We start from the raw sequence: 22,274 nt of genomic DNA on the forward strand, positions 1-22,274 counted from the left end.
CCATGGACGTCCAGTCTCTACACACTTGCATTCCCTATGCAGATGGTCTAAAGGCCCTCCGCTTCTTCCTGTCCCACATGTCCGACTGTCCGCCTCCACTGACACCCTCATCTGCCTAGCCGAACTCGTCCTCACCCTCAACAACTTCTCTTTTGTTTCCTCCCACTTCCTACAGACAAAGGGGATGGCCATAGGTACCCGCATGGGCCCATGCTATGCCTGCCTCTTTGTAGGTTACATGGAACAATCCTTCTTCCATACCTACACTGGCCCTAAACCCCACCTCTTCCTCCATTACATTGATGACTGTATCGGCGCCACCTCGTGCACCCATGAGGAGCTTGAACAGTTCATCCACTTCACCAAAACCTTCCACCCCAATGTCAAGTTCACCTGGACCATCTCCAACACATCCCTCACCTTCCTGGACCTCTCAGTCTTCATTGCAGGCAACCACCCAGAAACCGATATCCATTACAAGCCCACCAACTCTCACAGCTACCTAGAATACACCTCCTCCTACCCACCTTCCTGCAAAAATTCCGTCCCCTATTCCCAATTCCTTCGCCTCCGACACTTCTGCTCCCAGGATGAGGCATTCCACTCCCGTACATCCCAGATGTCCTCGTTTTCAAGGACCGCAACATCCCCCCTGCGTTTGTCGAGAATGCCCTCGACCGTGTCTCCCGCATTTCCCGCAACTCATCCCTCACACCCCGTCTCCGCAATAACCGCCAAAAGAGAATCTCCCTCGTCCTCACATATCACCCCACCAACCTCCGGATCCAATGCATCATCCTCCGACACTTCTGCCAGCTGCAATCCAACCCCACCACCAAAGGCATTTTTCCCTCCCCACCCTTGTCTGCCTTCCGGAGGAACCACTCTCTCCGTGTCTCCCTTGTACGCTCCACACTCCCCTCCAACCCCGACCCGGCACTTTTCCCTGCAACCGCAGGAGTGCTACACTTGCCCTCATACCTCCTCCCTCGCCCCCATCCCAGACCCCAAGAAGACTATCCACATCAAGCAGATGTTCACCTGCACATCTGCCAATGTGGTATACTGCATCCGCTGTACCTGTTGTGGCCTCCTCTCCATCAGGGAAACCAAGTGGAGGCTTCAGGACCACTTTGCAGAACACCTACGCTCAGTTTGCAATAAACAACTGCACCTCCCAGTCGCGAACCATTTCAACTCCTCCTCCCATTCCTTAGATGACCTGTCCATCCTGGGCCTCCTGCAATGCCACTACGATGCCACCCAAAGGTTGCAGGAACAGCAGCTCATATTCCGCTTGGGAACCCTGCAGCCCCATGGTATCAATGTGGATTTCACAAACTTCAAAATCTCCCCTTCCCCTACCACATCCCAAAACTAGCCCAGCTCGTCCCTGCCTCCCTAATCTGTTCTTCTTCTCACCTATCCCCTCCTCCCACCTCCAGCCGCACCCCCATTTCCCACTTACTAACCTTATCCCATCACCTTGAACTGTCCGTCCTCCCCAGATTGACCCATCCCCTCCCTACCTCCCTACCTACACTCACCTCTACTGGTTCCATCCCCGCCTCTTTGACCTGTCTGTCTCCTCTCGACCTATCTTCTCCTCTATCCATCTTCGATCTGCCTCCCCCTCTCTTCCTATTCATTTCAGAACCTTCTACCCCTCCCCCTTTTCTGATGAAGGGTCTAGGCCCGAAGCGTCAGCTTTTGTGCTCCTAAGATGCTGCTTGGCCTGCTGTGTTCATCCAGCTCAACACTTTGTTATCTCGGATTCTACAGCATCTGCAGTTCCAATTATCTCTCACTTTTTACATTATTGTACTTCAGTTGTCAAGTTTTTTAACTAATCATATATTTAATATTCCTTCAAAGACTCTCTGTATCCTCCTCACAATTTGATTTCCTGTCTATTATGGCATCGCAGAAAATGTAATGAGAATACAGTTAGTCCCTTCATTCAAGTCACTGATATATATTGTAAACTTTTGAGGCCTCAGCATTGATCTGTGTGGCAGTCCACCAGTTATGGTTTGTCAGCCTGAAAATGATTCATTTTATACCATTTATCTGCTTCCTTTCAGTTCGTCAATCCTCTATCCATCTTAATGTATCACCCCAAAACAGTGAATTCGTACCTGTGTGATAACATTTTATGTGGCACCTATATTGAATATATTTCAGAAATCCAAATATATTGTGATTCCTGGTACCCCTTTAACTATTCATTTTATTCTATCCTTAAGAAACTCTCATGAATACTTTCCTTTCATGCCTCATTAGTAATGATTCCAGCATTTTTCTCATGACAGATATTAGTTTAACTGGCATTTGGTCCCTGCTGTTTGTCTTCCTTTTTTACCAAAATCCAGGGGATTCTGAAGGATTACAATCAATGAGTTCACTGTTTCAATGACCTCTCCTTTGACAACACTCGGATACAGACCATCAATCCCAGGGGATTTATCCCATTAGTTGACTAACTATTTGTCTCCAGTGACCATGATTATTTTAAAATTCCTTCCTTTTGGCTCCTGATTTGTTACTGCTTTTGGAATTTTTTTGTATCTTATGATGTGAAGACAGATAGAAAAACCTGTCAGTTGGAAACCATTCTTGCGTCCCATGATTAATTGCAAAGTCTCACTTTGCCAGGAAACAAGACTCACTTTAGCTACTCTATTTTTTTATGTACCCATGATGTTTTTATTAACGAGCTGGGCTGGTTTTAGGATGCTGTGGGGCGGGTGGAGGATTTTGAAGCTTGTGAAATCCACATTGATACCATTGGGCTGCAGGGTTCCCAAGCAGAATATGAGTTACTGTTCCTGCAATCTTTGGGTGGCATCGTTGTGGCACTGCAGGAGGCCCAGGATGGACATGTCAGCTTTTGTATTTCTATGTATATCTCATACTTCAATTGCTCTCACTTTTTTGCCAGTTTCTCAGATTTTGCCACTCCTCTGGTCTGTCACAAATCTTCATAGCATTGTACATTGATTAGATTTCAATTTGATGTCATCTTCAAATTTATTAATTAGCCACTCATCCTTCTCATAGTCTTTCTTTCTCAATTAAATGTATCTTTGTTGAGAGTTGATATCATTTCTTAAATTATTCATCACTATTTCTCTACTATGTAACATTTTAACCAATTTCCTAGTTCACTTTAGCCAACTATTCTCTCGTAATTGCCTTAACATATATTTCAGACTCTAGACATGGATGTAAATTTCTAACCCTCAAACAAAATGTGGTATTGATCGCTTTAATCCATAGGATCCTTTACTACAAAGTTAATTGTAACACAGAAGTAGCTTAATAAGCCTAACTAGCTTGCCTGAACATTTATGATCCACATGAGACTCCCCTCATCTAGTCCAACCTGCATATCCTCCTTTTGCTTTCTTCCCCACATAATTATCCAGCTTCCCAGTAACAGCACCAATCAAATCCATCCAAACAATTCTACTTGGTATCAGAGATAATGGGAACTGCAGATGCTGGAGATTCCAAGCTAATAAAATGTGAGGCTGAACGAACACAGCAGGCCAAGCAGCATCTCAGGAGCACAAAAGCTCTGATGAAGGGTCTAGGCCCGAAACGTCAGCTTTTGTGCTCCTGAGATGCTGCTTGGCCTGCTGTGTTCGTCCAGCCTCACATTTTATTAGCTAATTCTACTTGGTAACAAGTTCCACATTCTAACTAGTCTTTGGCCAAAGACATTTCGCCTGAATTCTTGATTTTATTTGGTAACTGTATTATAGCCTTGATATGAAAACTCAACAGTGAAATCAACATATTTTCTGCCTTTGGGAGAGGAGGGTAGAAGCTAAGAAAAGAAACAGTTTTGAGCACATGCAAGACAGATTGTTGGATTTCCAGATCATGAAGCCATCAAGGAATATGGGGATAGTGTAGTAAAATGGCATTAAGGCAGAAAATTAACCATGATTTAGTTGAATGACAGAGCAGGCTCAGGGGTGTCAAAAATATCAGAACATTAAAAATAAATCACTGTTGTACACAATAGGTCAGAAAACGATTAATTAAATATTTTCTTTCAACCTTCACATTGTATTAAATGTTTTGCCTCAATTTGCTTGAACACAGGGTAATAATATGACCACAATGTCAGTTTCATTTCTGAGAGCTTATGTACATTGAACTCAAAAATCAATTTCTCTATCCTATCACTTGGCATAAAAACCTGCCAAAACCTTACACCCATGTCATGATTATAATGTGAGTGACCTATGATTTCTGGAAAAATTTTAGTCCAATTTTTAAAAAGTTGACAACATGAAAGAAACCTTTTAAAACATTTCACAACACGTTAGAGAGTAATTAGAGGTGCTTTGCTTTTACACGTAGAGAAAAGTCTCAAGATGAAAAGAAAGGTTTTCAGAGCTGTGCAGATGAAGATTGGCAAGTCTTTTTAATGGTGGACAGGAGGCTATTGAGGACATCAAGGGAGAGGGCTTTAAGGATGATATATATTGCTTTATGGGAGGGGCAGCAGTGACAAGTCACTCAACAATGTTTTGCCAGACAGACTAGTGCCATACATTGTACAACAGCATCATCAGAACTGGTATGAGAGGATTTCTCAGATAATTTTAAATTTGTCAGTCTGCCAATATACACTGAGGGGAATTAAATTAATTTACTAATTGTTTATTCACGGCTGATGCCGAAGGCAAGTGAGTCAGAAATGCTAGTTGACGTGGGAAATGACCTTTACAGACTGATGAATTTCACAGCTTAATTTCTACTGAAGAGAGACAATTGAGGTCACCAAGAGAAGCCTCTCACTGTCCTTGTGACAGTCTCATTTGTTTCTGCATACAAGGCTAGATGACACACACTGTATGTTGGAGACAAGTGGGATACTTATCTCCTGGGAGGCAGGGATCTGCAAGGCTTTTGCAATATGATAACATCACACTTTAGGTACAGATCTGGTCCTGGCAAAACTGAAACAACTGTTGGTGATGAGGGAAACCAAAGGGCCATCACAACCAGAATTGAAACGTTTTTGGATCCAGAGAGACCAGATCATGGTAGCGGGTGGCATATTATCATGGGTATAAGCAGTGATTGTCCCAAGCAAAGGTCACCACCACAAACAGACTGCACACCACCAGGGTCATCCAGGGGTTTCCAAAATGAAGACGCTGTCGAGGAGTTATGTCTGGTAGCCTTCAGTGGGGCAGTGCCCAGAGCACCAACAAGGACAAAATTTACCATCAGCAGTTCTCCCACATTCTTGGGAATGGCCGAGCAGTCGCTGGACTCAATTACACATCGACTGTGCAGGTCTTTCATTGGCTCAATGCTCTTAGTCATTACAGATGCCCATGCAAAGTGAATGGACATACATAGAGTTCATTTGTCAAACACAGGGATAATGACAGAAAAGCTGCCTACATATTTTGCAATACACGGATTCCTGGAAGTGTTAGGAACAGATAACAGGCCAACATTTACCAGCAGGGAATATGAATAATTCCTAAAGCTGAATGGTATTCGACATATAAGGACAGGTCCATACTATCCATCGTCCAATGGTCTGGCATAAAAAGCAGCCCAAACTTTGAACGTAGACATACAGCTTCAAAACCAAACTGTTCTTGGTCCTATTTGAGTATAGAACCACCCCACATGCAAGTACAGGGATAGATCCAGCAGAGTTGCTAATGGGGTGAAGTCTTCAAACCAAGTTAAAACTGATCTTCCTGGACTGTGGTGGGTGTGAAATGACATCAAGAATGCCAATGCTAGATGCAAGACTCAGTTAAGTGATAAAGAGGGTTTACTTCAGGAGATGAAGCTTGGTGTAGGAACCACGGGAATGACCCTGCATGACTAACAGGCATGGTTGACATGAGGTCAGATCCAGTGACATATAAAGTTTTGGTAGATGCAACAGTCCTGAACAAGTATGTGGACCATATGAAAGCTGCAAACTCACAAATGGTATGAGAGCAAACATTGTATCAGAGATAATGGGAACTGCAGATGCTGGAGAATCCAAGATAATAAAGTGTGAAGCTGGATGAACACAGCAGGCCAAGCAGCATCTCAGGAGCACAAAAGCTGACGTTCGAAGGGTCTAGGCCCGAAACATCAGCTTTTGTGCTCCTGAGATGCTGCTTGGCCTGCTGTGTTCATCCAGCTTCACACTTTATTATCTATGAGAGCAAACATACCTGGGTCCTCTGTGCAGTTGGAAACGCTGGCGAAACCCCATGGGTTTCACTGTCTGTCAAGTGTTGAAGATACCTCAGAACTGGAGATGGACAAGGCAGATGTCACCTCTTCGGTGCCTTTGCTGCCTGAAGTAAAGAACACATTTCTTCTGAGACACTCCAGGTGCAAGAGGTGAGCTATTGTGCATTATATGCTACCTGTATCCAAGATAGAGTTGTAGGAACTTGACTCAGTGTTAAAATGCCCCAGGAGGAGCAACAAGAAAAACAACCAGTCTATATCCTCAGACTCACGGAGGGAGGGATGTAGTGATTATAACAAGTTCACCTGAAGGAGCCAGCTAGCTCTGAGGGAGCTGGATCAGAGTCAAGGGCTTTCCATGTGTGGATAAAGGGTGACTAGTTGAGGGGATACTGGCCTCTTTGGAGTTATTTCAGTGGCGTGATACCCATTCTGGTCAGCTTCTACCCGGGTCCTTCACTCAACAGGCCTTGTACTCTTTGGTCCTTTTCATTAGCAACAACAGAACACCAAGTGGATAGGCAATTTTCTTTGGAGTATTACAATAGCTTTTTGCGAGACTCAGAAATAACTAGTTGCCTGCTGGAAAGAATATCTACTGTTTGCTCCCTTTCTGGATGTCTATAGTTTAGTGTCATCTAAGAACCATACACCATGCCATTAAAGGGATCTTTATGAGAAGAGGGTCCTTATTGGCCCTAATTGCTTTGGTGAGAATTATATTCTCATTGAGTGTATTTAAGATGGAGATACTTAGATTTTTGATTGACAAAGGGATCAAGGATTACAGGAAGAAAGCAGGACAAAGGGGTTGAGAAACTTATCAGCCATGACTGAATGGCAGAGCAGACTTGATGGCCTAATTTCTGCTCTTATGTCTTATGGTCTTCTTCATTAACATCCAATATCAGGCAGTTACATTATTGTAATAAAGTTCAATGGGGAGTTCATCTGCAAGAAGACAACTTTTATTCGAACTTAGGTGATGCTAATACTGGTTGAGTGGTGAAAACATTCAGCAAATTGTGGAAAGTCAAAATTCATGGCATACCTCTTGATCAGCACAATTTGCAACAATTTGTGAACTAATAGTACCGATGAATCACAATTTTCCTGAACATTTCTGGCCCAATTCCACAGTCAACTTACTCCTTAATCCATGAAAATGCACCAAGCTGCTTAATCACAAATTCAAGTGGAAAGTATGAAATGCAAAGTATGTTTGCATTGCAAATGTAACCTTTGCAATGTAGATTTAACCTTCGTATTGGTGCTACCCAAGCTCTAAATGTAGACATCTTTAGTTGATTTTCACAGTTTTATGGCAGGAATAATTGGTCTATAACAAATATCAGTTGATGAGTCAGAGGAATGCACAGAATATTTTCTAAGTATCATGCTCTAAGTCATATATTGCACATCTATTTTCCATCCAGTTATCTGTTCTGTAGTTTTTACTGTGGACTGAAATGAGAAAACACAGTTCTAAAAAACAAGGATGGCTGAAGGATTACTGTAAGCTTTGGAAACAAATAACTTGACACTCTTGGTAAGTGCCTACTACACGGTATGTGTTCAAGCAGTAGGCTACAGACAAGCTAGAACCGAGGGGTGTGTACAAATGGAGAATCAGCTGGCAATAAATAGCTGATTGGTAACTAGTTAGATTAGATTAGATTCCCTACAGTGTGGAAACAGGCCCTTCGGCCCAACAAGTCCACACCGCCCCTTGGAGCATCCCACCCAGACCCAAGCCCATCCCCCTATTACCCACACACCCCTGAACACTACGGGCAATTTAGCATGGCCGATCCACCTAGCCTGCACATCTTTGGACTGTGGGAGGAAACCGGAGCACCTGGAGGGAACCCACACAGACACGTGGAGAATGTGCAAACTCCACACAGACAGTTACCCAAAGCTGGAATTGAACCCGGGTCCCTGGCACTGTGAGACTGCAGTGCTAACCACTGAGCCACCGTGCCGCCCTGTGGTGGCAAATGCCCCTCTGCCTGCTGACAACTATGAGCTTGGCTCTCAGGTGGCTGAACAGCTTGCAGTTGTGAAAAAGGTACAGACAAACCTACAGATCTCCATTAGCTTATGAGTTTTCTCTGCACTCTGCAGTCAAAGTTACATGAAGAAAACCAGCACAGTTTTCCCCAGCAATCGCTGTAAGCTATGGCTTTTAATTAAGAAGTCAGAGATCTTTACTAGTGTGAACCAGTTACATTGTGACTCTTAAAACCAGTGAAAGCATCTGCAAAAGGAAGACTGAGGAATAGTTTCAGAAATAGTAGGAACTGCAGATGCTGGAGAATCTGAGATAGCAAGGTGTAGAGCTTGTTATCACTGAGGTAGTGTTCTGATCAGCCCAAGAATCAGCTCAGCAGATTTATGAACAGGGAATACTGCTTTCCTCGTATTTTTTTCCGCCTATGACACCCATACGTTTTTCCCTGTATTTTTCTGTCTGGAGAGAATTTATGAGGGATTTAAGTTTTATCTAGTAGAGTTACAGGCTGATGGTTCTTATTGTGTCCCTGTAGTCTATTAAGTACAGGTTGCGAGCAGGAATCTTGTTAAGTACAGGAACCTGGTCCACACCTTCAATAAACCTCGGTACGAAAGTCAGTCTTTTTTTATTCATTCATGAGATGAAGGCGTCGCTGGATTGGCAGCATTTATTGCCTATCCCTAATTGCCCAGCAGGCAGTTGAGAGTCAACCACACTGCCGTGGGTCTGGAATCACATGTAGGCTAGACCAAGTAAGGATGGCAGTTTCCTTTCCTAAAGGACATTAGCGAACCAGATGGGTTTTTCCTAACAATTGACAATGGGTTCATGGTCATATTTTTGGGATGCAATTTCCACCATTTGCAGTGGTGGGATTCGAACATTATCTGGGTCTCTGGATTAACAGTCAAGTGATAATATCACTAGGCCATCGCCTCCCCTTTGTTAAATAGGGAAATCTACATACTTTTAAAATTCTTTAACTTCTGTGATGATTCCATGATTTCTAGTGCACTGTCCCAGTGAGACGTAACAAGTATTATGATAGATTGATAAACATATATATATTTTTCAATTCTACAATACTTAGGCTTGAATTCTTCTTTATCTTAAAACCAAATACAATTGAACTTTTATGTCAATTTTCCAAGACATGGTTTAATATTTGCTATAAATATTATACTTTAAATGCATACATCACTAAATAAATTGTTCTCTCCAATGGAAAGTTGCCAAGGCTTGTTGGATTTTTTAAGCTGTAACAATACTACAGGTAAAGAATGTAGTCTACCTGTATGACTTTAGGCAGGTATGAGTCAATGCCCCTGGACTCAGGGGACCTGTTTGATTCTACAGGAAGATCTGCTTACCACTTTTTCTGTTGATAATCTCAAAAAGAATCTCTTGTTACTGCACTCATAAAATGGTCACAGCATAAACTCTGGCCATTTGGCCCATCATATCAATGCTGGCATCCTGCAAAATAAATTTAGCTAGCCCGCAATCTCCCTTTCTCTGCAGCCCTGCAAATGTTCTTTCTGCCCTTCTGAAAGCTGGATTGAATCTACTTCCACGACACTCCGCTGGGTGGAGCCACACCTAGCATAAAATAAGATGACTATGGTTGCTAGATATCAACAAACTCAGTGCCAGGACATATCTTTGGGACTCCCTCAGTGGAGCGTCTGAGGCCCAAGCATCTTCAGTTCCTTCAATGACCTTCCCTTCATCATAACAATCAGAGGTGAGGATGTTTTTTGATGATGTAAAATGTTTAGCTCTATTCATGGCACTTCAGATACCAAAGCCTTGTCTGTGTTCATGTATGGCATGATCTGAAGAATGTCCAAGCTTGAACTGATAAAAGGAACATGATCTTTATTCTACAGATATGGGTAATTAATGGAGGAGGCAGCTTTAAAAATGTCTTCATTCTCATTAATGGGTGAGTACAGCACATCAATGATAACAATAAGGCTGAAGCATTTACATTATCTTCAGCCAGGTGTGCTAAGTAGATGATTGATCACCATGGATGCTAGCAATCGAGCAATTTGAGTGAATATTACAAAATGGCTAAAAGCACTGGATAGTGCAAAGGTTATGAGCCTTGACAATAATCCAACTATAGTATTAAAGATGAGTGCTCCAGAACCAGGGGAGCACTAGATATTCCACTACTGTTACACTATTAGGATCTATCAAGCAAATGTGTAGAATTACCCAGGAATGTCCTGTTCACAAAACTGCCAGGCAATGACCATTTCCAACAAGGGAGAATCCAACAATCTTCACTGGCATTCAATAGAATTATCATCGCCGACTCCCTCACTATCAATAACCTGTAGTTACCATTGACCCGACTGCACTGGTAAACTCTACAGCAGAGGCCTAACAACACTCAATAAGCTTGACATCATCCGGGACAAAGCAGCCCATTTGAATGGCCCCCATCTGATGCTTTCAACATTCACTCCCTCCAGCACTGACACACAGCAGATACATGGCAACAACACCAAGTCTCCTTATTAGGCAACTTTCAAACCCATGACTTCTACCACCTAGAAGGGCAAAAGCAGCAGATACATTGGAACACTACCATCTGAAGGTTCTCTTCCAAGCCATATACCACCCTGACTTGGAACATTATTAGCATTCCATCATTATCACTTAGTCAAAATACTGATGCCTCTCTGCAACAGCACTATGGCTGTCACTGCACCACAAAGACTGCTGCAGTTCAAGGCAGTAGCTCATCATAAGTTTCTCCAGGGCAATTAGGGATGGACAATAAATGCGAACTTAGCATATCCCATGAAAGAATGAAAAAAAATCTCACGCAGTATATTGTGTTAAATACGTTAACATAACCAAATTTTAATAGTGAATCAACGGGTAGTTATTTGCATTAATGTCCGTGTATGTTTTAGGAGCTGTAAGCGAAATGTCAGTTAAGTACGTGATAATGGGAACTGCAGATGCTGGAGAATCCAAGATAACGAAGTGTGGAGATGGATGAACACAGCAGGCCAAGCAGCATCTCAGGAGATGACTTGCTGCTGAGATGCTGCTTGGCCTGCTGTGTTCATCCATCTCCACACTTTGTTATCTTGTCAGTTAAGTAATCTGGGTTTTAGAACGCTAAACACACTAAACGACCCTTGTACAAATGTACAATAATTTCAGGGTCATGCTAAAATAACGTTGGTTAGTCAATTTTCAGGTAGAAATGCAGCTTAAGAGCAAGTACAGTCACCTAAAAGGGTTGTCACATACATAACTGATAACTGGCCGATTTTTCATTTTGACACAGATATTTTCAGCTTCCTTGACTATTAAACATGGTTTGAGAGCTAATTTTAAAAAAAGACTCGAGATAACAAGGGTGTAGAGCTGGATGAACACAGCAGGCCAAGCAGCATCAGCGGAGTAGGAAAGCTGATTTGGTCTGGAATCTTTTCTGAAGAAGTGTCTAGACCCGAAACATCAGCTTTCCTGCTCCTCTGATGTTGCCTGGTCCGCTTTATCTCAGATTCTCCAGCATCGGCAGTATCTCTTACTAAAATCTCGCTCGTGTCTGTACTGAGGAGAATCAAGGGTGATTTTGTTTCCTTTTTAAACAAAAATAAACTCCCCTTTCTGCTTTTTTTTGTTTCAACCACAGACTGAATCATCAAACTTTAAGTTAGGGAGCAAGCCACTTGCAGAGGTTAGATCCGCAAACAGCGTTTAGTCCGCCTCCCCCGCCCCCGGCCCGTTTCTCTCACGGAACGGTTCAAATTTCTCGGTTCACAGAACGGTCAACAAGCTTTGCTCTGTCTCCACACACACCCCGTACTACATGACCAGCTGTTGTTTCAACAAATGAAAATATGAATTGCTGAGCTTCCCTTTAATTTCACATGATATCAAACTCGACACTGGGTGCCCAGCGATTGCGATCAATCTACAACAATGAAGAAAATAAACTGGCTCGGACATCAACCGTTCAAAAACAACACTGTGCATTTGACTAGTGCCTCTCATATAATGTTCCAGTCGCTTCATTCGGGGTGAAGATCAAACAGACGATGGAAGGACAGAAACAGTTCTTTTTCCTATGTTGGAAATCTGAGATGAGAAATGAAAATGGTGTAAATACTCAGCAGGATACGCAGCGAGAAAGAGAGTTCACGAGAAAAGCCCTTTCCCGCGTCCAGATATCCTTCTTTGCTCTGAAGAAGGATCACCGGACCCGAAACGTTAACTCTGATTTCTCTGCACAGATGCTGAGCTTTTCCAGCAACTTCTGTTTTTGTTCGTGACCCTTTGCTGTTTCGCTCTCTGTCTCTTTCCCCATAGGTGCTGCGAGACCCGCTAACTTTGCTTCAATTTCACATTTCCAGCGCCCGCAGCCTTACGGTTTTATTGAGTCAGAAGAGTTCAGGACCTGCCTATCAGCACTGTGACTGGTGAAGGAACCGGTGGAAGCAGGCACACGCGCAGTTGCGTCTGGTCGCGATACGTGATATTTCAGGCTTCCTCGACTTTGGTTTGCATTTTGAACTTTCTCTTTCACAAGTGTCTGAGTGGGGGCAGACAGACAAACAGACTGCCGCTGACTACATACACAGGCTGTCTCCAGCTGCAGTTCACCAGCCTCTTCCTATTGAGCTGCGGAGCCACCTTGACTTGGCGCTTGTCTCCTTTCCTCAGTGTCCGAGCGGCCCATTTGTGTGTGCTGTTTGCGTGAGTGAGAGAGAGTTAGGAGCTTGCCCTCCGTTGCTGAAGACCCATCCTGACACCGACAGTAGCAGCGCCGCCGAGATTCACAGGAACAGCCGGCAACACCATGAACACCGGCCTGCGGTCACTGCGGCCCCTGGCGTGAAGTCGGTGTGAAGGGGGCGAATGAACCCACTCGTGTGCATCTTCGCTTTAACTTTCTCCAGGTTGTCGCTTATGCAGTTCGCTCTGTTCACACAGGTGACTCGCTACGCGTTGGGGGGGAAAATAACATTTTGTTCTCCAGTTGACGCTTCTGTTTTGTCCCGAAAGGCACGAAATGAAAACTAAATGTCAACCGCACGCTTTCCTTGCCTAATTGAGCTGATTTCTGTTGTAAACTTGTACCGTGTATTATAATTCCTCGCCTCCCGGGCCAGCAGGCGCTCGGAAACTCTTGAGGGTTTTTCCATGGAGCACTCGGCAGTGGGTGATCGCTCTTGTGCTTAGGATCGGCGAGGGGCCTGGTCGAGGCAAATTGTGGGCATTTATTTTTCTCAGTCTCTCCCGGGCACCTAATGACAAGCGCGCTGAAGCCAGTCAGCTTTCAATGCTGCACGCTTTCCTGTTCTGTTTTAGCTTGTGTTAAGGTTTCAATTTGTTCCCACAACTAACATCGTCTGTGGTGGCAGTGACCCTACTTCCGAGCCAGGAGGCCTTGGGTTCAAGTCTCATCCACTCTAGAGATGTGTTATTGCTATCTCTGAACAGGTTGTTTCGAAAATATCCAGACTTTAGCAAGAGTTGTTATGAAACTTAGCCTCTCTCCCCTTCCAACAGTCATTTTTATTTAAATATCCCGTTTCAAATAAGTGCAATGCGTGTTTCTCCAGCGGTCAGACCGGCTGACATAGGAAGGGGGTGCTGAGGATAATTTTAACATTAGGGAGCGTGCACAACAGATATGGGACCAAAGTGTTAGCTCATGGAATAAAAGGGCCAGTGACAAGTGGATGCAGGGTTCCGTTCACTGGACTGGTTAGTGAGGTTAGATCACATGGGATCCAGGGGAAGCTAGCAAATTGGATGCAAAATTGGCTTGAAGGTAGGAGACAAAGGGCGATCGTAGAGGGTTGCTTTTCAGACTGGAGGCCCATGACCAGAGGTGTGCCACCAACACTGCTGGGTCCACTGCTTTTCGTCATTTATTTTGTCAGTGATTTAGATGTGAATATAGATGGCGTGGTGAATACTTTTGCAGATGACACCAAAATCGGTGGAATTGTGGACGGTGAAGAAGGTTACCTCCTGTTACAATGGGACCTTGATCAGATGAGCGTTTGGGCTGAGGAGTGGCAGATGGAGCTTAATTTAGATAAATGTGAGGTACTGCGCTTTGGAAAGGCAAATCAGGGCCGGACTTATACACTTAATGGTAGGGCCCTGTGAGTCTTACCAGACAAAGAGACCTAAGAGTGCATGTGCATAGTTCCTTGAAAGTGGAGTCACAGGTGGACAGCATGGTGAGGAAGGCATTTGGCACACTTGCCTTTATTGGTCGGAGCACTGCATGTATGAGTTGGGACGTCATGTTGTGACTGCACAGGACACAGGTGAGGCCACGTTTAGAGTACGGCACACAATTCTGGAATTCTGGTTGTGCTTCTATAGAAAGGATGTTGCTAAACTTGAAAGGGTGCAGAAAAGATTTACAAGGGTGGATGGTATGAGTTATAGGCACAGGTTGAAGATGCTGGGTCTGTTCACCCTGGAGTGACAGAATCTGCCGGGTGACCTTGTAGAGATTTATAAAACAAGACGGGCATGGATAAGTTGAATTGCCAATGACTTTCCCAGGGTAAGGGAGTCCAAAACTAGAGGGCATAGGTTTAAGGTTAGTGGGGAAACATTTAAAAAGGACCTAAGGGGCAACCTTTTCACACAGGTGGTGATGCATATATGGAACAAGTTGCCAGGGGAACTGGTGCAGGCTGGTACAATTATAACATTTAAAAGGCATCTGGATGGATACAAAATAGGAAAGGTTTAGAGGGATGTGGGCCAAACGCTAGCAAATGGGTCTGGGTTAAGATTGGGATATCTGGTCAATGTGGACAAGATGGACCAAAGGGTCTGTTTCCACGCTGTATGACTCTATAAAAGTTGACTGGGTGATAATAGAGAACAATGGTTAATTAATGCATGTTTTGAGGGCTGGGGCATGTTCAATGGTAGAGTTCCCAGCTCTGTGGTAGACTCTTGCTTTTTCCAACATGTATTAGCACTTTAGACCTTGGTGCACAGGGCACAAGTTACAAAACTTGGAAACATTTTAAGCTGAGTGGAAGGTTGTGTAGAACTTCAAAAGAGCCTAGACAAAAGGGTGGATGAATTGTACATGAAGATCAATGTGCAAAAATGCGAGGTCATGAATTTTGGTATGAAGAACATGAAGAGACAACATAAAATAAAGGATACAATTCTAAAGGAACAAAAGGATCTGGATGCACATTTGCACAAACTATTTGAAGTTACAGATCAGGTTGAGAGAGCAGTTTCTTAAGCATCTAGTATCCTAAATCTTTACTAACTCAGAGAAAAGTTCAAAAAATTACGTTGAACATTAGTTTGGCCTCAACCGAAGTTCTGGGAGCTGCCTTTTAGAAAGTATCTGAAGGTATTGGAGAAAGTGCAAAAGGGGGTTAATAGAATATTTCCAGGGTTGAGAAATTGAGGATTGTTGTAGAAACTGGTACTGGAACACTGGATTTCCAGTATTCGTAATTCTTTCAGCTTTTTTTTTAATAGAAGCTGAGATTGTTCTTGATGGAGAAGTGAAGGCTGAAAGGAGATCTGATTGTAAAAAATATACAAGATTTTGAATTCTTCACACTAATTGAGCATAAAATGTTTCTGCTCATGAAAGAACTGAGAACGAGAGGGTACCGATAATAATTAGTGAAAGAAGCAAGAGTGATAAGGAGGGAAAATCTTCACACAGTGAATGATTGGGTGTGGAATGCAATGCCTCAAAGTGTGGTAGAATCAGGTTCAGTTGAGACATGCAACGGGGAATTGGGCTGTTATTTGTAAAGAAACAATGAGTAAGGTTATAGGAGATGGCAGGAAAGTGGTATCTGAGATGCTGATTTGGAGAGCTGGTGCAGTCACCATGGGCTATGTTGCCTCTTTCTAAATTGTAACAATTCTATAATTCTTTTTAGTGGCTGTGTCTATAATTGTACATGGAAGAAGCAACATAACGTTTTAACAATTTTCATAATGCCTCAGGTTTTGGCATGTGAGCATTATAGTTTTTTTTATAAAATTACCCCGATTGTGCTGCATAATTGCTTTGAATAAACAAACCAGAATACATATTTTAACCCCTCTTGACTCTTGTCTATCTTTGCTCATTCCTATTCTTTTGCGGGGTGAAGAGGAAGAACTTCATACTTTAGTTTTGCTTTCAATTTGATGCTCGTTCAGGAGCTAAATCAATTTACTCCCTTTGCATTTCTTGAGGGGAGAATCCAAGACATAATGTGACATTATTCAGTTAAAATGCCTGATAATGTAGCTGAATACTGTGTAATATCTAGTTCTGGGTTTCATGGGCTGTAAAATTGAATTTCTCAAAATGAGACTCCTTGAGATATTAATACGGGGAAGGCTTACTCAATATATCCATAATCCTCAAATTTCCAACCTCCAAGTCTTTACTTTCCTTTAAAAGCTTACTTGATGTCTTGTACTGACATTTTCTATAACAGCACAAGCATGAAATTGCACTGATGTGCTTACCATAACCTGCATCTCTAGTTCATCCACACTCATAGCAATGGGAGCATTGTAATTCAACACTTGCGACTCGCAGTACTGCACTAGCAAGCCCAGTTTGACAGGGCATAAAATCCAGGAGCTATAAACTGTGAAGCGTTTTTTTTAACTTTTAATGTGCTTTATGTGCTTAATGACATCTATTTTAGAACTTACTGTAGGCTATAGAAAGTTCCAAAATAGAATTTCTTGTCCTGGAATGTCCACCAAATTAACAGACAGGAAAAGTTGCAATGTGGAGTTTCCCATTCTCCCAACCCTACAATCGCAACACAAAGAGAACTTAACGGAGATGGCCGAGTGAAGTTAAATGCACTCTGTGATTGCAGAAAGCCCCAACAGCAGCGTGTTTTGAGAAAATGAAAATACTAACATGCCAAAGTGTGACTTCACATATTACAAAAATGATTAAAATTATCTGGTGGATTCTTCCACATAAGGAAAGTGATATCTCCTCGTGCTGGAATTACACTTGATGTCTGCTGCCCACATTATGGCAGCCAGTTTTTTTTGTTGCAGAAACACATACTGCATGTCATTTTAAATCAAAATGATTGTTTGAAGGAGAACTTAAGTTTCAGGATTCCAGAAGAAACTTGGCGTTTTTTTTCGGGGTAGCAATTCTATACCCGACAATAGATGGCTTGGTAAGACCAAGATGGAAAATGCAACATAGATTCTGTTTTCAGGAGTGCGGTGGGTAATGGATATATTACTGGACCAGTCCAAAAACCCACTCTAGTAATGCAGGACATGACTTAAATAGCAGCGGAGAAAATCTAAATAAAATTGAAGAAAATCTGGAATAAAATGCTTATGTCGGTAGTGCTGACACCAAAACTATAGATTGATGTAAAAAGTCTTCTGGTTTGTAAACATTCATCAGGAAAGGTCGTTTGTACTCAGTCTGGCAATAATATGGTTCGAAACCCACAGCAGTGTGGTTATGTCTTAACTGCTGTCAAAGTGGTTTAGTAAAATCTTTATTTAGTTATATCCAAGAATGTGGTTAATCACCTTCTCAAATGCAATTAGAGATGGGTAGTAAATACTGTCCTTATTAGCAACACTTGTGTGTATGGATGGAAGAAAAACATATTCTCCTGATAAACACACTGTAATTTATGAAAATTGCATAGCAATGACAGACAGTCTGCTGCAAAACAAAACTTTCAAGCTCTCCTTCTAATGTTTACATTACAGATTTGGTGCAGTACGTTATTTCATGACAGAATGGTCTTGTCAGAGTTTTGTTTAGAAACCCATAGTTTAGCAGAAACATCAGTTTTGACCCTTTCCCTGACTAGAAGACATTACAAGAAGCCAACATCCCATGGGGAAATACCCAGCTCTTTTATTTAAACAGCATGTTGGACATCTTATGAAACACATGTGGCACAATGGGACTTGAATATTTTGACTCAGAGATAGGGACACAAATATTGTGGTACAAGATCCCCATGAGAACCCAAGACCTTGTTTATTTATCTGTTTATATACTTTTTCTTTCTGTCCAATGATACTCTTATGGACCTCGGATATCTTTTATTGCCACCATCAAATCACACTTGTTACAAATTAAGCAAACAATTATCAAGCTTTACTCACCAGAGCGAGTGTAACCATAAAACAAAAGGGAACGGCAAGGAAATAGGAGGGAACTAAATTAAAATAGAGTTGGAGGGTTGAATGATGAACTCCAGCTCCCACAGTGCTCAACTGTCTCTGAAAACTTCAGAATTTTAAGTATTGGTGGACGTCGCCTGCTTCCTCGCCAAGGATACCTGGAATGAACATTGCTGCAGAAGAGTGGAAGGCAGTCAGGGACTATGACCCCCTCCACTGTCTGCTGCCTGGCCCTGTTGAAAGTTGCACTGGCCAAGCCCATGAGCAGATCCCCTGACTTGACTACCCACCTCTGCACAGTGCCAAAGACCAGGAGCATGAGGCTAAAGTACAATCAAAACAATAGCAAAAGTCTTTTTTAAACAATTAGAAAGGGTGTAATCACCCACCACTAGTAAATACATGGTCCATTTAATCCACAGCACAACAAAATAAACAAATGGACTGTGAACCACTGTAGTCTGCAATTGTACAGGACTGCTGCATGCAACATCCTCCATCTCGGGTCCCTTTTGGAAAGCGGGGGGACTCCAGTTTAGAGAGCCCTCCACTGGGGATCCCTGTCTGGTGGTAAAACAGAAAGTTACAGTGTGCCCGGATTCTGAATAAAGGAGAAGTGGATGGTGTACAGCAGCAGCCAGACTGGAAACCCCCTCAAACCAGGCGGAAGGATGCAGAGAGCATTTCCATGACATGGCTCAGGCTGTTGTCCATTAAGTCCTGAAGGCAGCTCTGGAGCCCCAGGTCTGATGTGAAAGTTTGTATGAGAAGGGGAACATGCAGGCCGGACCCTGCTGCACATTAGAATGACCTCTGTTGAGTCCGAGCACCTGCGTGTTCGATCAGCTAATAGAATTGGCTGTGAGCTGGGCATTCACCACCACCCTGTTTGCCAATTCTGGCTTCTACCACCCAGCACGTTCCTGACTGTGGTCACCCCTCCCTGCCTGCACCAAAGTTATCTCCTCCGCCTGCCGCAGGAGCCCGCGATGGTGAAGGTGCAGATTTCTGAGTAGAGGCTTTGTAGCAGCTGGTAGAACTGATGTTGAGAAGACCTGACATGAGCCAGCCGTCCATGTTCCAGACATTGATCTAGTCCTGCCAAATGGCAGGCAGTGTCTGAGGGAGACCTAAAGATGCTCACAGCCCTGACCAGGAGCTTGAGAGGAGGTTTGATGTGAAGGTACTGTTGTAAGGTATGAAGGTGGAAAGTCACCACCTGATTATGGAGGCATATTTGTGACTGACTGCCGTCCTCCATGGGGGGACTCTCGTACTCTGCAGTGACTCAGTGTATCTTGATCCACCATCTTCTGATCTTTCAGGATGAGAAGTTAAAGGAACCACATAGTATCACAGCATCGAGGCCACCTTCCAGCTTATGACTAGTGCTCAAGCCCCGTAAGATAACTATGGTTGGTTGGCTGTCCAAGCCGGTTTGTTGTTCCGCAGACATTTCATTATGCTGCTGGATAACGTCATCATTGCAGCCTCCGTTGAAGCGCTGATGCATTTTCCCGCCCGTTACTTAAACTCTGGTATCCATTGAGCTGAATTACCCCACTTCCAGTTTTCCTTCGCAATGGACTGGATATGGGGTCTAGCTCTATGTGTTTATTGATGGCTTTCTTAGTGAAGTACCATGCTGCTCGGAATTCCCGTGCTTGTCTCTGCTTTGCCTGTCCCAGGATCCTGGTGTTGTCCCAATCATATTGGTGGTTTTCCTTATCCATGTGGATGGAGATGAGTTAGTATTGGGTGTGTCTTTTTGTTGCCACTTGATGTTCATGTACTCTTGTGGTTAACCTCCTTCCTGATTGTCCAGTGTAGTGTTTGTCACAATCTTTGCAGGCAATCTTGTATATAACATTGGCCCTGTCCATAGTGGGTAGTGGGTCTTTGGTCTGGGTGAACAGTTGGCATAGGGTTTATGTGGGTTTGTGTGCTACTCTGAGGAACAAGTATTCAAAGACAATGGATACTCAATAAAGTGGGTCAGAAGATGCCTATCACAAGAACGACACCAGGCAGATACTACGTGCCCTGACACACCCTGCATGCTACCTTACATCAGGAACACATCTGAACTGACCAAAAGGCTCCTACGATCACTGGGCATCAGAGTAGCACATAAACCCACATCAACCCTACGCCAACTGCTCACCTGGACCAAAGACCCACTATCCACTATAGACAGGGACAGTGTCATATACAAGATTGCCTGCAAAGACTGCGACAAACACTACATTAGGCAAACAGGAAGGAGATTAACCACATGGGTACACAAACATCAATTGGCTACAAAAAAAATGACTCATACTCACTCATCTCCATCCACATGGATAAGGAAAACCACCAATTTGATTGGGACAACACCAGGATCCTGGGACAGGCAAAGCAGAGACAAGCACGGGAATTCCTAGAATTCTGGTACTCCACTAAGAAAGCCATCAATAAACACATAGAGCTAGACCCCGTATCCCGTCCATTGCGAAGGAAAACCGGAAGTGGGGTAATTCAGCTCAACGGATACTAGACTTTAAATAACAGGCAGCAAAACACAACGGTGCTTCATCGGAGGCTGCACTGATGATGTTACCCAGCAGGGAAGTGAAATATCTGCAGAACAATGAACGAGCGCGGCGAGCCAACCAGCCACAACATCCACAACCCGAGCTACAAATCTACTCTAAGACCTGTAAGATAGCATTCAGAGTAGTCTAGCACAGCACTCTAGGCAAATGGAGACTTTGGCCTCCAGTTCCTGCTGGTTCATTGGCCAGACTAAATAAGGAACCTACCTAGAAGGTAGTGTAAGGTGCTTTCTAATCAACCTATTCAGAGATGGTATTCTGGAGCGAGTGGGACTTGAAGTTGCTTCTTCTAGCTCAGAGATAGGGAAATGACCACTGTAGCACAAGATAGTCATGAGAACCCAGCTTTTTTTGAAGTTTAAGAACTTACCATCAATATGTCAATTCAGCAAATTTAAGAGCCCAGCTTCTTAAAAAGTTTAAAACACTGCAAGTAGCCCTAACTCTGGAATACATTGTCTATGTACAAATCCCACTTGCTTCAGAGGTGTGTCACTAATGTGACTGAAGAAATTGATCAAAAATAGCAAAAGTATCACCAGCTATTTAGTGAATCACCAGGTGACAAGTTATCAAACATTAACAAAAAGGCTGTTTTGGTTTTAAACTCATCATCAAATCACCCATTTTATCAATTACATAATTAACACATTACAAGCACTGCCCTCAAAGCTATTGATACCTTTAGAGCAAGGTGGGTACCATGGGATATAACAGTGCTTTATTTTCCCCCTCCAACTCCATTTTGATTTAGCCCCTTCTGCTCATTCCCTCACCTTTGATTGTTCACGTTGTCCATCATGGGTTTTGCTTTTCAATACCTAATTGGCTACACGGGTGTTTACTGATAGTAGTTAGTGTTTTAAATAGGTAAACAAGAAAAGAGTCACGGTGATTTTGGTGATGGGCAAGTCACAGAGTTGTGTGTGATGACCCTTGTGGGTATAAATAAAGAGAGAAAAAAAAATACAAGCACTGCTCACCTAAGTCACAAACCCAGCTTTTTACTTTAATCATTCTGTTCAGACATTTTGCGACATATCTCTGGAGCAGGTGGGATTTAAACATTGGGCCTTCCAACTCAAAAGTAAACCATTGAGCCACAAGAGCCCTGAGAACATTTTCTTTTTGATTTTTTTGTATCCAGAAGTGTTCTTACACACAATAGAACATTATTTTCCCATTCACCAAAACATTGGTGGTATTCTTTTTCATCCAATAACTATCACCAGTAAATTGCCTGTGTTTGTGATTGAATA

General features: G+C 43.1%; 1 protein-coding gene across 3 annotated transcripts in view; it reads left to right on the plus strand.

Annotated features, from left to right (window-relative positions):
• The first annotated feature begins 12,416 nt into the window (after positions 1-12,416).
• The window catches only part of LOC125456096 (interleukin-15-like), a 58,391-nt gene continuing 48,533 nt past the window's right edge, over positions 12,417-22,274 (plus strand). For 2 of the 3 annotated variants that reach the window (XM_048538807.2, XM_048538836.2), the window contains exon 1: positions 12,417-13,216. The gene's annotated coding sequence lies outside the window, so the exon portion shown is untranslated. The remainder of the gene's footprint in view (positions 13,217-22,274) is intronic. The other variant, XM_048538817.2, reaches the window with a different exon arrangement.

Source organism: Stegostoma tigrinum, chromosome 1, assembly GCF_030684315.1.
Source record: "Stegostoma tigrinum isolate sSteTig4 chromosome 1, sSteTig4.hap1, whole genome shotgun sequence".
Classification (NCBI taxonomy): Eukaryota; Metazoa; Chordata; class Chondrichthyes; order Orectolobiformes; family Stegostomatidae; genus Stegostoma; species Stegostoma tigrinum.